Genomic DNA, 14,308 nt, shown 5'->3' with positions numbered 1-14,308 from the left:
GTGAAGTAGTTTCTTTCTTCTCTTCTTATTTATGCTTGTAGAAACTGAGTCCCCAAACATATTAAATTATTTTCAATAACGAGGACCTGTGGAATGCAGTTTCATTTTCAGAGAGGGGCTTGACCTTGGTCACCGGTGTTATTGTTTTTCAGGGCGCCACTCCCTCACACCCCCCACACCAGGCTCAAATAGACGCAATGCGCCAGCACTGATTCTCCAGGGAGATCTTGGGCGCTGGAGAAAGCTGGAGGGCACTATGGGGAAGAAACAAAAGATGAAGAAAGTAGAAGAGGTTCTAGAACAGGAGGATGAGGAATATGTGGTAGAAAATGTCTTTGATCGACGAGTGGTAAAAGGCACAGTAACACCTCAAGTGGAAAGAATTCTCAGACGAGGATACCATGCGGGAGGCAGAAGAGAACCTGGATTGCCCTGACCTCATTGCAGAATTTCTGCAATCACAGAAAACAGCGCATGAGACTGATAAAACTGAGGGAAGCAAACGTAAAGCGGACTCTGATTCAGAAGATAAGGGAGAAGAAATCCAACCAAAGAAGAAAGAAGAGGTGAAACTGGCGTCAGAAAAGCCACGACACTTGCACAGCCCATAGTGTGGTAGGTCTTCCGATTTTGTTTTATCATTAGTTGGTAAGGTAGGATAACCTGTTCTTATGTCCATTTGTTCCCAATTTCCTTGTTGTCAGGATATCATATTAGAACTGGCACATGTTGGAGATTGAGTAGTATTCAGGATGTTCCAGGTGGGCTTTTGTTCCTGTAGCTGTTGTGAAGAACTGTGTCAATTCTATGTCTGAGGTTCAGGATTCAAGTCTGGACTGTCGGTGTATAATCTTCTGGCGTCTAAGATGGGTCAACATGACATATTTTCAAGGTGGGAGATTCCCCTGTATTGTAAATAAATATGAGTTCTTATCCCTAGTAGATAAGAGCTTCTTTATATACGTGGGATTTCCCCTTTTTTAGTGTGCCTTTGCAGGAAGAAATGGTGCTTCATTATATTGCCGGTGCATTTGTGGGTGAAAAGAACAGAGAAACAAGTTGCACACCCAAAAAACATAAAAATAGAAATAAGGGCCCGGATAGATAGCATAGCGACGTTTGCCTTGCAAGCAGCCAATGCAGGGCCAAAGGTGGTTGGTTCGGATCCACTATGGGCTGTGCAAAAGCCAAGAATGTGATCTACAGATGACCGGCTGATAGAACCATGACCGGGCAGTATGTATTCTGGGACCAACAAGAAAGCCCTAGTCTAGGGTTTGGTCTACGTCCTGCATAGCAATTCCTGACCTTCAATTCTAGAGTCCTGACTGAGGCAATTGCAACTGAACATGTCTTCTGGAAACATAACGAAAGACAATATCCCAGACTCCATCCGAGCTTCAGCGCAAGGGCCAAGACCACTAACCACAGAAGACAGATTAAAATGACATTTAGGAAACAGAACTTCTAAAATCACAAAGAAAGTCTTCATCATAAGTTCCACTCCTTGACCTGTGCACAGACTGAGACCTCTAGATTTAGAGGTCTGTCTTTATCATCCAGATCGGAGCAGAAGTCTTCCATACGGCACAAAAACACTAAGGGGAGAGTAAATGAACATGAAAGGAGTCTATAGATAATCCCATGACAATATATTCCAAGGGTAGAGAAACCATGTATCTCTTAGGCCAAGAGGTTTCCCGTTACGGATGACCCCCAATATTTACTGTGCCTATGTGGGGGGGGGGAGAGACAAAAAACACTAAATAATCCCTCTTTATTTTATTTTATTTATTGTTTTTTATTATTTTTATATCTAGTTTTTGTCGATTTCTTTGTTTTGGGGTAGATATTGAAGTAGTTGTTCATTTTTTTCAATTATATATTTACTTTTTCTTTCTTCTCTTCTTCCTCTTTGCGCCTTGTCATATTTCCTATCTCAAGACCATGGCAACTATGTGGTGCATATTTTTAGTGCTGTAGTGCTCACTGGATATCTTATTTGATTCCTCTTTTTTAACTGTTGTGGTGTTTCACCTTCTTCTTTTCCCCATCGTCCCTCAAACCAAGGATGAGAGCCTCTAGAATGACTCTTCTCATAGTCGGCATAGTCGATTTTTACCCCATCATATTACCTTTTTCTTCCTCAAACAAAACCACATAACTTGAGCTTTCTAGTCCCGCCTCTCAATTAGAGGGGGCAGTAATGGAGGCACCAAGACCAAACAGTTATAAGACCACTAAGTAATACTAAACACAGAAGGGACCACGCATTTTAGCAGCCCTTGGGGGGCGGGGAGAGTGGAGGATATGGGAAGCAGGATGGGAGCGGTTGTGGGAGGACAATTCGGTGGTGGGAATTCCCCTGATTCAATGTAAATATGTACCTGGAATATTACTGTGAACGATATGCAAGCCGTCAGCTCTGGCCATTTTTGTGACTCATGGTCCTTTTCGTTTGACTCTGAGCCATGTGTTTTCTATCATGGCTCAAGAAAGTGTGCCATGGTAAGCTGCTTGCAAGCATTATACAATGTCTAATCCTTCACAGTTTGACATATAAAAAATAAAAATAATAATAAAGAAAGAAAAGCCACGACGCTTTGCCCAAGGATTAGGAGAAGAATGGATTACTGGAGCTATAGACTCCAGTGGAGAACTCAGGTTCCTGATGAAAAATGGAAAACCTTGGATGAAGCTGACCTGGTTCCTGCTAAGGAAGCCAATGTCAAATGTCCACTGGTTGTTCTATGAAGAAGGCTGACACAGCATTTCTACCCTTCCGGGGATGATGAGAAAAAAAAAATGACAAGAATTAAGTCTTCTGAATACCAGCCCCTTTCACATCTGACTGTGGGTTTTAAGTGGGAAGGAAAAGAGTTTTACTTGTCTTGACACCGTAGAGGTGGCTTGAGATGTCCTTTGAAGAACAAATATAGTTTGTAGCCTACAGCAGCGTGTTTTAAAGCCATTCCGTGCTGTATAGCTTACACACCCATCACAGTGGACGGGAAAGAGTTAAGTGTTTCAAGGCAACCCATTCTGCACTCAGTTTAGAAAAGCAAGTGGCCTTCTATGAAGGACAAAATGTGCAGAATGTGGTGTGGGAGAGCAAAAGTCACTGTAGATCTTCAAAGATCATCTGCACAGCCCACATACTTCTTTCCAAGAATATTAACTCTGCATTTTCACAGAGTAGTAGCATGTGTGTAGCTTTGGCTATTATTTGTATATATTATTGATTACAATACATATTAATATATTATAATATATTAATATTAATTAACATATAATGTTATAATATATACTTATGTATAATTAATATATTATATATTAATAATATATTATTGGCGAGTGGGAGGGTTAGGGAGGGGAAGAAAGGAGATGGGTAGTATCATTTTTGTTAAAATTTAGGCCTGATTAGGGAAATGGTGAAACATTGGACATAACTACTAATGATTTATTTGGCTCCCATTCCAGAATATTTTATCTTTTAAAAAAATGTCATTGGCAATATAAGTGAGGTCTATTAGAGACTGTTTAAAAGCTGTGAAAGCCTGAAACTTAGTAGCCTAGGTGTTCCCTACCTGAGTTTAATAATCCCTTTCCCAGCAAAGGACTAAGTCAGTTATTAATTTACCAATACTGCCATGCTGGGTGGATACTGATTAGGAAAGGGTAGATTTTCTATTGGGTTATACACACAGACAGAACATTGTATCTAAGAGGTGCTTATTCTTCAAATTGACAAGAAAATAACAACTTTTTTTTTTTCAGTTAAGAAGTTATATTAGTTCATCTATCCAAGCCCTACTCCCCTGAGGATTTTGAGGAAGGGAAGAGGGTGGTTTAGGAGGTGGGGGAAGAGAGAGTAAGGAAAAACAAGAGCCCAAACTCTTAGGAAGGAAAACTCTTGGAGCCTCAAATTTTAAACTCTGTAACTCTTGGTATGGGGTTCCTTTACTGACAGCATAAATTCACTGAGTCACTTCAAGAATTCTATGATTACAAAAGCCCTGATCAGAAGAAGATTAACCTTTCATACTAAGGCAGTGTTTCATTTTAAGACACAGAAAAATACAAACTTTTTTTAATCCTAAGAATTAACTAAAACTCAAAATGCTGCCTTGAATCATGAGATCCATCATTTCTTGACATTATCTAGACCTGCATCTAGAACTCCATTGTAAAATCTTTCTAGGCATGTGTTAGGTTTCTGTGAAAACTGTTTAAATGTAAACTTCATGGCACTGTCATTTTTGTTTTAATAAAATTATAGACTTATAAAATATATTGTCATACTTATTTACCCACCAAGAATGTGATCTTACCCCCAAAACAGAGTATTTCTCAATATAGAATCCTTCTTCCAAATGAACTATTTATTTGGGTCTTTGACCTTAAATAAGTGTGTTGTTTTTTTGAAATGTTACTTTACTTGCTCTAAAATAGAAAAGATGCTGCCCTATAGCAGAAAAAGGAACAATTTTTTCAGAACACTTCTTTTTGTTGTTGTTATTTTTTATTTTGGGGCCACACTCTGTAGGGCTCAGGGATTACTCCAGGCTCAGAAATTGCTCCTGGCAGGCTTGGGGGACTATATCAGATGCTGGGAATCAAACCCAGGTCAGTCCTGTGTAGCCATGTACGAGGCAAATGCCCTACTGATGTGCCATCTCTCTTACCCAACACTTCTTCTTCTTCTTTCTTCTTCTTCTTCTTCTTCTTCTTCTTCTTCTTCTTCTTCTTCTTCTTCTTCTTCTTCTTCTTCTTCTTCTTCTTCTTCTTCTTCTTCTTCTTCTTCTTCTTCTTCTTCTTCTTCTTCTTCTTCTTCTTCTTCTTCTTCTTCTTCTTCTTCTTCTTCTTCTTCTTTCTTCTTCACAAAATTACTTCAAGTGCAATCTTCCAGAAATCAGATAAGTCATGAACCACAAACCATCAATTGATGAAAGCACTAATAGGAACTTCAAAAAATATATATAGTAAGAAAAACCCATGGCTTCTCTGGGCATATATATTGACATAGTTATCATCTTTCTTTTTATCTTTTGATCACACCCGTTAGTACTCAGAGCTTACTCCTTGCTCTGAACTCAAGGATCACTCCTGGTGAGCTCTGGAGACCGTAGGGGTATCAGTGATTGAACTTGTCTGCCTCAGGCAAGGCAAGTGTCTTACCTGATGTAATATTGCTCAGACTCACTTGGCCATAGTTTTTAATATAGAATGGAATGTTTATGAACAATAATGTATTTTTTCACAACAGTTCCATGAAAATAACTTTAACAGCTGAGAAATATATTCGTGAATATTATGACTAATAATATTATTACTAATAATATTTACTAATATATAGCTATTGACAAACTAAAAGAAACTTGATTTTCATATTTTATGTAAAATATATAACCTTCAGAATTTTGTTGTATTTTTTGAGCCACATATTGTGGTACTTTTTTCCTGGATATGTACTCAGGAGGCACTCCTTGCTCTAGGGACCATATGTGATGTTGGGAATAAAGAGGTGTGAGCTTCAAGCAAGCCAAACACCTTAACCCGGCATTATCTATCTAGTCCTAGAATTTTGTTTTTAAATTTAGTCATGCATTTTAATATTCAAATTTAAACTGGTTTTAACAGAAATTCACGTTATAGCTATGCTGCTGTTTTTATAGCAGAAACCATAAAAGAAATTAAAAACATAGTCTAAAATATCTTTTAATTATATTAATTATACTGTGAACTTATATGTAGAAAAAACAATTTAGAAACCTAAGAAAATAAACTCAATAAGTTTTAGGGTAAGAAATAAATAAAAAATAGTTATAGGCATAAGATAGTTCAGGGGTTAAGACAGTTGCCCTGCTGGCAGCCAACTGCAATTTGATCTCTGGTCTCAAGTATCATTGGATATAGACATAAAGGCACCTGAGTACAGTCAGGTGTGGTCCTGGAGGCCAAGTACATCTCTGGATGACCTGGTTAAATATTCTGGCAATGCTGGGACCTGATCAGCATGGCATTCTTTACCTCTCACCTTGAACTACTTGCCTGTTTTTAAGCAGTGATCTCTTATGGGATTCTGGGGATTAAAACTTGGTTGGCTTCATGCAAGGTAAGTGCCTTACTGTCTGTACTATCTCTTCCACTCCTTTAATTAAAAATAATTTTGAGGGGTGTTTGGGTCATATCCAATGGTGCTCAAGAGTTTACTCCTGGCACTGCTCCTATGGTTCCTCTCCTGACAGGGCTCAGGGGACCATTTAAAAAAAAAGAGTCTAATTTTTGTCAACGAATTATCTATATGCAAGCAAGTTATCTTAAAAGGAGTTTAAAAAAACAACTCCATTTTCAGTAGGAACAAATTTAGCTGAGGAAGTGAAAGAGTTCTGTCCTGAAGAAACAGGTAACTAATTAGGACAAACTGCTGAGTACCTTTTTTCTGTATTTTGCCTCTCAACTCATACTTGGAATTTTCTCTTGTGATTTGATTATCCCAATAATAGTAATTACAAGATACAAAATAAATACCAAAATATATTGCATTAAAAATGTTTTTAGGTGGCCACACCGAGTGGTGCTCTGGGTTTACTCCTGGATCTAAGCTCACGGATTAACTCTGGTTATGCTCAAGTGACATTATGGGATGTCAGGGATAGAACCAGGTGCAAGGCAAGAACCTGCCCCATTATCCTATCACTTCGGTCTCTGTATTACACTTCTATGCACAAACAACAACATAGAAGGAAATGCATAGGTGTAATTCTGGGGATTACTGGCTGGCTGCTATCTCAGGGATTGACTGCTCACCCAGGGATGCCATTCTGTGGGGTTTCAGCTTGCAATTTTGCTCAAAATAGCAGACAAAATTGCAGGCGAAAATGCATTTCAACCAGGGGCTATTGAGTAGCCTCTTGGACCTCTTGGATCTCAGTGAGCCAGACACACTTCTATCTCTTTGCTGCCTTCCCTGCCACTTTTATTAGCCAGATTTGAACAAAAATCACCTTAGGGTCAGGGTTAATATAATTAAGGGTACTTGTGCAAATTAGCTCAAAAAAGGTAAAGTAAAAAGTGATTTTACAGGTGTCTAACAACAGAAAAGAAAGCAAAAAAATGTCATTTATGATTACATCAAAAATATTTAAGTACCTAGAAATAAATTTTACAAAGATGGTAAATGACTTGTATATGTAAGACTAGTAATTAATTGTCAAAAGAAAAAGAACACAAAAGAAAATAGAAATATATGTCATGCTCATTAATTGAAAGAATTAGCATTATTAAAATGACCATCCTTTACAAAAAATTGCAGATTTTATTTAAAGGCTATTAAAGTCCCATAATATTCTTTAATATAAAAAAAAACAAAATTTACTTACAAGTGCTATGCAACCATAAAATAACTAACAGCAAAAAAACCTTGGAGAAAAATTTCAGTGGCTTTGTGAACTGACTTTAAATTATACTATAAAACCATAGGAATAGAACAGTGCAGTATTAAGATAAAAGCAGACATTTAGATGAATAGTATAGAATTGAAAGTCAAGAAATATACTGCCAGCTACATGAAAACTTAATTTATGAAAAAGTATCCAAGAATATAAAATAGAAAAAGTAAAGTCTGGGTGGTAGTGGAAGTGAGACATGGGTGAAGGGAAACGGATGCTTCGGTGGAGTGTGGTATTGGAATATTGTATGCAAGAAATTCTAACAGTATTGTAAATAACAGTGCACATAATAAAAAAAAGTTAAAAAGAAAAAGAAAAGTCTAACAACTTTACAACTGGTGCTGAAAAAATTGTATAACTACATATAAAACAATGAAATTGACTTACTACCTCATCATGCACAACACATTAGTCAAATGAATATAAGACTTGGACTTCAGACTGAAAACATAAAATATATTGAAGAAACATAAACAAAAAAATCTAATGATAATGACTTCAGAGGCCTGTCTTCATTGACTTCACTGGCAAGGAAAAGTGAAGAAAATATAAACATATGGGATTTTATCAAACTATAAAGCTTATTTACAGTGAAACAAAATGTTGTTAATATAAAAACACTTACAAAATAGGATAACATATTTGCACACTGTACTTTGTAACAAAATCTAACATCCAAGAGATATTAGAACTCATAAAACTCAGCAACAACAAAAAATTCCATTAAAAATGGGCAGAAGAGCAAAATACACAGTTCTCCAAAGAAGACATGTAGATGATCAAGAGGCAAACATACAAAAGAACAAAAGCACATTTTACTTAATATTAGTGAACACAAATAAAAATTATAATGAAATATCAACTCACAGTAATAAAATGCTTTTATATTTAAAAGGCCAGAGTCAGTCAGTGCTGGCAAAGTAATGGAGAAGAAATCTTTCATTCACTGTTGAGATTGAGAACTGGTTCAGCCTATATAAATAATAAAATAAGATAAGGATTAAAAGACATAAACTAAAATGATACAGGCTGAAGAAATAGTATAATGAGTAAGGCTACTTGTTTTGCATATGTCCAATTCAGGCTTGATCCCTGGCACCACATTCAAAACACTGCCAGGAGGATTCCTGAACACAAAGTCATGACTAAGCCTTTGCAACGTTCCCATCACCAATGCCCCCATTTCCCTCCCCGTCCCCCTTCCCCCCCATTCAAGACAGGCTTTCTTCTTTCCTCACTCATTGACATTGTTGTGCTGGTGAAGAGGGTTGTTCTTTTTATGACTGAAACACAACCACAATCATGTTTGTAATAAATGTGTTCAAATAAAGATATTATTTAAAAAAATAAAGGAGTAAGCTTTGAATACTGCTGGGTATAGCTTCAAATAAAAAATAAAACAACGAAGAAATCTATCACTATTGTTGGCACACCCTGCCTTTACCAAAAACAAAGGTGCTCCCCAAGTTCTTCTTTCTTTTCACTAACCCTTTGGATTTGTAAAAGTCCACTTATATCTCTCACTCAACCCTCTCCCATCCCTGTCGAATTTGAACTGATCAAAAAAGAAATGTTTGGCTAGCCCAGAGAAACCATAAGGTAGAAGCCACATGACTCCAATATTTTCTCTCTATGACTGGCTTGGTTTATTAATTCTTCGCAGCTATTCTTCTTCAGGCCAGCTCACTCAGGGTTGAAAATACAGCATGCGAATTTATTTTATGACTATCATGCAACTCTGTATTCCAATTCTAGGTATTATTTTTGGAAATAAAAATCCTCAAGTCCTATAGACAAATAAATAAATAAAAGATTTTTCTATAAAATGTTGATACTATTTAGTTATTAGAAAAGATGGAATCAGGGTCTGGAGCGGTGGCACAGAGTGGAAAGGCATCTGCCTCGCCAGCACTAGCCTAGAACAAACCACAGTTTAATCCCCCGATACCCCATATGGTTCCCCAAGCCAGGAATGATTTCTGAGTGCATAGCCAGGAGTAACCCCTGAGTGTCACCGGATGTTGTAACACCCCCCAAAAAAACAAAGAAGATGAAATCTTGTAATTTTTGACAATACGAATGGAATTGTATGCAATACTAAACAAACACGCTTGGAGGAGAAAAACAAATACTGAATGATTTCCTTCATATTTGGTATATAAAGAAACAAAGCAAACAAACAAACAACAATGTTTGTAATTATTGAGGAGCTAGAATGCCAGCACTACTAGGGAATATGGTCTGATGAGGTCCTATATTCATTCATATCTCTGCTCTCTCTCTTAGAGATGCATACCTGAGACTTGTGCATTAGCTGTCCTAGATCCCTTTGAGAAGTAAAAAAAAAATTTAGATTATCTAGGGTAGAATAGATAGACAAATGTCTGTTAATAAATACTGTACTTGGGGGACAGAACTCTTGGTTCACAAAGCTATGAGTCCTCTAACCATATGCTTTTCTCTTATGTCTGTCTTGTTTTCTTAATCTTTGTGGTGCTCAGCTGCAGGTCATTTTATCGGGGGCTGGTCATCAGTGAACTTTTATTCTGGATAGTGATATAGCCAACTGAAAACTAAAAATTTTTTTTACTAATAAAGTAATAAAGAAAATATATTAGGGCAGGAGCATATAGTCTTTTCCACAGCTGTAAGTGAGAGTTCTACCTTTATCCTTTATAATTAATATAATTGTCATTTCAAAGACTTTCTGTTGTTTTATAGCACCCCACAGTGACTTTAATAAAATAAGATTTCTTGCTTCTTATAATTCTGTAAATTCAGTAATTGGGTTTGTTTAGCTGGTTATTTCTTAAAATCTCTGTGGTGTTCACTGAGATCAACCATAAGGCAGATTTTAGATGACAGTTGTTTAGACTGTAGACCTTCCAAGATAACCTTAACATGCTTCTGGGGCCTTAAGAGGGATGATTGGGAGATTTAGAAAGTCTCAATCTCTTTTACCAAAAGTGTAGCCCTGACTTCTGTGTCTTTTACCAATAACCATACTTTTTTTCAAAATTAAAAAAAAAAATCTTTTTTTTAAATCTAAAGTAATCTTAAAGATTCAATTAAAATTCTGCATCTCCCTGAAACCCTCAATCTTAACTATCACCATTAATACATTTTTGTCTCTTAATGTAAGGGTCTATCTATATATTCTATGCTATTTAAATATTACTTTTAATTAATAGTTTATATTCTGCTTTGGATAAGTTTCTTTCCAATTTTACTATTTTATATTAAAACTTATGCAAGTAGCACATTAAATAATTGTATCAAAATGCAGAATAACAAAAATGGACATTTCATTTAAAGAATGACTTACATGAAGTTTTTCATAATAATTATGTGGTTGTTAATATCTTTATTTTGCTTTGGGAAGTAAGGGCATAGAAATATTAAATTATTTTTCAGCTTATCTGTAGAGTCAAAACGTGAATCTCAATTACACTATCATTCATAATAGAGAGTAAATTGAAATACAGAGATTTTGCTTCTGGGAATGGTTCCTGGACAATTATATATTGTAGCTCTACCTTTGTTAACCTTTGGTTGCCAGATCTTTATCTATTAATATGCATTTACATTTATAAACATAAGGACAAAATGTAAATTTCACCCCTGCTGCTGTGATATCTCTCGAACCTCTCAAAGTCTTGTTAACTTTTCTTGGGTTGCATGTAGGTTTCATAGGAAACCCTAAGTCCAAACTGCTAGGAGTGTAACCCACATCATGGTTTTCTCTGGTTCCCACAGACTGAAGGTCTCTATTTGAATCTAGATACTTCTGCATCTCTCAGAAGTAAACTTTGTATGGCCTATCTCAGAAGCAAACTTTGTGTAGCCTATTGTTCTTGATTAATCCTTGGGTTGCCTCAAGAAAATGAGTGGAAGTGCTAAGGACTTCCATCACCAAAACATTTCTACTCAAATTCTTTTACACTCTCTGGAAGCTGGAGAAAGTCAAGATTTAGGAGTCTTGCTTGGGAAAACTAGCAGAGAGCAGCACAGGGACATTTGTCCTTAAGATTTCTCTAATACTCAAAAGTTTATAATTGGAAGCATAAAGCTCAGCATACTGAGGGAAATGTTATTCTTTATTTTATTATGCCTGAAGTCCGAATTTAGTACCTATATACTTGAGTATAAGCCAACATAAGTATAAGCTGTCACCTCCTAATTTTACCCTAAGAATTTGGGAAAACTTAGTGACTTGAGTATAAGCCGAGGTGAAAAATGCAGCAGCTACTGGTAAATTTCAAATATAAAAATATATACCCAAAACAATTACAATAATTGAGGAATCAGTAAATAAATAAGTGGATAAAAATAAAAATATGATTACATTTACAATACATGATTGTTTGATATACTGTATACCATTAACATACCACATTAACCCATAGCATTCAATGGCAACTTTAATAAAGTGAATAAACATTTAAGACAGTAAAGCATTGTAAATAAATGGTGAACAATCCTGAATCCTTATACTCCAAAACCTCTGATTATAAGGATTCAGGATTTACAAACATTTATTTACATGACTTTACTGCCTTAAATGAGTTTTTTCTTTAATTAAATGTGCCACTGAATATTGTGTGTTAAATTGCTCAGTGGCATCCAGTTCAGTTCAGCCGCTTACCTCTTCAGCTCAGCCATGACTTGTGTGACTTGTGTGCGTGCACTGGAACAACCTGTATGACCCAAGTATAAGCCAGTTCGGGGGTTTGGGCACAAATTTTGTGCTGGAAAATTAGGCTTATACTCGAGTATATATTGTAGTTCTTATTAAATTCAATTGATTTCTTTGAGATAACCTGGATATGTTATACCACATATTTCTTTTTATTTTAACCAATAATAAATATTCAAAATACTCTAAAATATTTACTAATCAGTAGTGTAAGGAATATGTAAAATGCCACTTCCTTTTACTTGTTTTGTTGTTTGTTTTGTTTTGGGGCCACACCTGGTGATGCTCAGGGGTTACTTCTGGCTATGCACTCAGAAATTGCTCCTGGCTTGGGGACCATATAGGACGCCGGGGGATCTAACCACCACTCAAGGCTGACACCTTAACTGCTTTGTGCCCCTACTTGTATTTTTTATAAATGACTTTAAATTCAATTGGAAATGTATAACATATATTAATATTATATCAGTATTTAAGACTATATAACTTCAGAATACTAATTCTCTGATCAATTTAAAGTTTAAATAAAAGTTTAACTTTTACTAGGGGTATTTTTCCTCTTTTTCTTAGGGTAAAAACTATTATTTGGTAAATAAATGCTGTAGAGACAGTCTTACTTATTTTCTTGGTGTTGGAGAGGAAATCTTTGGAACCTTGCATTGCCTTCTAAATATTAATTTCTTTGGAGGCAAGGGTTTGAGCCATACCTGGTGATGCTCAGGAGTTACTACTGGCTCTGCACTCAGAAATTTCTCCTGGTGGTGGTCAGGGTTAATTATGGGATGTCAGATTGAACCCTGGTCCGTTTGCAAGGCAAACAAGTATCAATTGAACTATCTCTCTGTCCTTTTAAATCCCTGCTTGTCATTGTTTGAGATTGCCTTCTCTCATACCTGAACTGGGTCTAAAAGTAAAGTCAGAAACACATATGATACAGAATTGGTTTTCTTTTCTTGAGGAGGGCATGGCCACTTTTTTATTCTAGAGGTTCAGTATTTACTTAATTAGTTTTGACTGGCACTTGTCATTATGTACAAAGGTTGTCTGGAATCCCCGAAGTGTCTATTGATGTGATTAGATTAGCATATATTAAAGGATACGTTAGAACTGTGAATGCAATTTCAAACCATGCCATCAAGATTCACCAAATATCTCATCAGTAAACTTCCACAAACACAAACACTAGTCTCATCAATCAGAGGATAATGAAGAAAGGTGCTATAATTTATTCCCTCCTATGCTCCTGTAACCCTCCCACTTCCTGTCTATCTTACCTGGATGGGAGGGGTCTGTGGTTGATAACAAAGGAATTACCTCAGGGGAGAGCAGAAGGGAAGCAGCAGAGGCAGAAAGATGAGAGACAGCATGGATGCAGAGGCTGAGAAGCCACACATGGTGCTTAGGGCCTTATAAAAAAGCTGCATGTCTCATGACTTGTACTGACTAGCTGTGGGTCATTTCCTCGCCGTTATCCTGAACCCTCAGACCTGCTTGCCTAAAGGGGCCGCAGGCACCATCCATCCAACTCCATCATACACCAGCAAGGACTCCATAATTAATATTTAATACAATATCCTCCTCTTTAGTTTTCCATTTTGCTCCGGTGTTTGAATTCTGATCTAACTAAGCAATAGTGCTTTGGGGCTACCTTATGAAAGCCAGCCTATTTTGTCCTCATTACACATAGAGTTCCATATTAAGTGTGTAGCACAAAAGTTCTGTTTTTGTTTTACTTTTTGACTACACTGATTTTAAGACTTCTCTGTGATTTGATTTGTTAAGGAAGACATTACCTGTTTCTCTGGAGTTTGTTTTCTCTTATCTTGTTTCCCCATCTCTCATTTCTTTTCTTGATTATAGAAATGTTAAAAGATGGGAATTCCATTTCTTTTCTCTTCTTGTCTCAGACTCTCTGCATGAATTTCAACCTCTTTCTGAATTGGCATTGCCTCACTAATACTCTATACTCTTTTTTTTTTTTTTTTGGTTTTTCGGGCCACACCCGTTTGATGCTCAGGGGTTACTCCTGGCTAAGTGCTCAGAAATTGCCCCTGGCTTGGGGGGACCATATGGGACGCCGGGGGAACGAACCGCAGTCCTGATCCTTGGCTAGCACTTGCAAGGCAGACACCTTACCTTAAGCGCCACCTCACCAGCCCCT

At 36.6% G+C, this 14,308-nt stretch overlaps 1 pseudogene; it reads left to right on the top strand.

The window, feature by feature from the left end:
• Positions 1-256: 256 nt before the first annotated feature.
• Positions 257-2,895, top strand: LOC126007239 (chromobox protein homolog 1-like; annotated as a pseudogene).
• The last annotated feature ends 11,413 nt before the right edge of the window (positions 2,896-14,308 follow it).

The sequence above is a fragment of the Suncus etruscus genome, chromosome 4, assembly GCF_024139225.1.
Source record: "Suncus etruscus isolate mSunEtr1 chromosome 4, mSunEtr1.pri.cur, whole genome shotgun sequence".
NCBI lineage: Eukaryota > Metazoa > Chordata > Mammalia > Eulipotyphla > Soricidae > Suncus > Suncus etruscus.
The sequence above is the reverse complement of the archived record's forward strand: the minus strand, read 5'-3'. Positions and strand labels throughout refer to the sequence as shown.